The sequence below is a fragment of the Octodon degus genome, unplaced genomic scaffold, assembly GCF_000260255.1.
Source record: "Octodon degus isolate 3935 unplaced genomic scaffold, OctDeg1.0 scaffold00380, whole genome shotgun sequence".
In the NCBI taxonomy this organism is placed as follows: domain Eukaryota; kingdom Metazoa; phylum Chordata; class Mammalia; order Rodentia; family Octodontidae; genus Octodon; species Octodon degus.
In genome coordinates, this window is record NW_004524956.1 from 727,591 (window position 1) to 730,090 (window position 2,500).

Consider the following 2,500-nt stretch of genomic DNA (forward strand, 5'->3'; position numbering starts at 1 on the left):
ATAATGTAGAATAATAGGTATCATAGGACTTAGTGTAAAGTTAATCTCTCATCTCAAAATGATCTAATTTTATATTTAAAATGTCAAAACTACCTGAGCCAATCAAAGCAAAACAATATATGTAATTAAATTGTTTCCTCTAGATAATATTTTAATCAATTTTCTTTGTTGAAATGAACTAATAAGCTTTTATCTCATGTTGAATCATTAATGAATATTCTATTTTGGTCTCAAATATAGTAATAAATCCTTTAGTAGAAAATAAATATAAAATGCAGGCTTTCTGGGAGGAAATGAAATGTTTTCCCAATTTTAGTTGTGAGAGTTCAAAAAAGAAAATGCATTAAATGTAAACAAAATTAAATTGCACATGGCACCATATGTTTGCATCTTAATTTATTTGTTTTGTTGTTGTTGTTGTTGTTGTTTTGGGGTTTTTTTTTTTTGGCAGAACCAGGGGTTGAATTCAGGCCCTTGTGCTTGCCAGGGAAGCACTTACTCCACTGAGCCATATCCCTGGCTGGTTAATTTATTTCTTAAGTTACTCACCAAATTATGATTGATCATGAAACATTTTCAACATAGTCTCAGCTAAAAACTGACTAATACGTAGAAAAGTACAGACACAGGCTCAAACCACAAAGCAGCACTTTCAAAAATAATCTTGGAAGAGTTAAAATACAAACTATTGTATTTTATGTATTTTTATTATATTTAATTTATATTACTTCATTTCTCTTTTTCTGCAATTTTTTATTGATCGTAATGAGAAAGATTCAAACAGGTTAGGACAGTTACAATAATTAACACATTGCACATTGCTCTCTTCATATTAGTTATTCAAATTACAAGATGCAGACATGATATCTTGTCTGAACAATATTAGTACACATCTTTCTTCTCATTGAACTAAGAGAAAGCAGCTGTACAGATTTCCTAACTATTTTGTGTATACATATGTATAGTTTTTCACTACAAAATGGTCCTTCATTTATATTCCCATTTTTGTTGTGTTTTGTCAGAGATGGGTGTACCGTTGCTGTTAGAGAAGCTGTATTTGGAGAAGTCTTTAGGGGACCTTTTCATACTTGATGCCAGTTCAAATATTGTAGGTACTTGAATACGGCAAAATAACCCAATAGAGTCTTATAGTCCATAATAGTAGTGGGTTATCAGTAGAACTGGCAATTGTCAGAAGTTGTTGACCTGAGCCTTTTACAGCTCAGCCTATAAATATGGCTTTACTTTTCATATCTCATGCTTATACTTCTCTGCTGTACGCTTAAGACCAAGATAAAGCAAGACCTATATAGCTAAAAATGCAACCTTTGCATCTAACAAGGTCAGTCAAATCACCGCAGGATTTATCCTGAATCCATGTACTTCATTTTTCTCTTAAACAGTATATTTCCTTCTTAGGCAAACTCATAGATTTAGTCTACTAATTAAACATGTCAGACATTCCTACAGCATATGTTAGCATTTTCTAGATCTTAAATTTCTCTGTTGATAGTGGTGACAAAGAGCTGTTCATTTTCAAACCCTTCACCCTTCTGCACTATCACAGGCTTCCAAATGGTGGGGTTGCATCTCTTGCCCAACTCATTCACTGATTTACATTTTTAATGTAGGTGATGCCATGTTTTGAACACATAATGAGCCATTCAGTTTTATAAAATAATTCCACTGAGTGATGTTAAACTGAATGATTGAATAGAGGAATTTACACTACCACTTGCAGAAAGTTTGTGCTCAAATTAATTCATGCCTTGTTAGAAATAAGGTATTCCTACAGTAGAAATGCATGAGCATTCAGCATGAGATGGAATAAAGGAAAAACACAGTCATCGGGTGTTCATAACAATACCATACAGCCGCTGTGTCCACACTGTCTCTAGATGGCCATTTCCTCCAGCATCTCTTACCCCTATGCTCATGTCCATATGTGCAAGAACAGATCTTCAGAGTGGTGCCACCTCAGTCATGTTGCTTCATTTAAAGACTTCAGTAGAGTTGTGCTGCGCAATTACAGTCCCCAGGGACAGGTTCTTGTGACTGTCGCAACTGTTGCACCATTCCACGTAGTGGTTCAGGGAAGCAATTGAAATGTTGACAGAACTCCAAAGACTCAACAGGACTTCCAGAGGATACTGCTGCTGAGTGGCAAATGGAATAGAACTGCTCAGCAGACATGGCACACCTCAGTTCATTCATGCACCTGGAAATACTGGTGTCCACTTCGTTTTTATTCTACCTGATAGATGAATGAGTTTCAGCACGTTGTCATAAGAAATGCTGGAAATCATCATTGGTAGGTATCTAAGGGGAAAAATCTATAGACAGAACTGACACTCCCATATAAAATAACTTCTGAAATAAAGTGTAACAAAGCTATGTTAATGCAAAATGGATAATTAAAAAAAACAAGTCAAATTCTTTTTTTTTCATGTCACATTCTGACTACAATCCCTCATAATACAGAAATGACACACTAAGACAT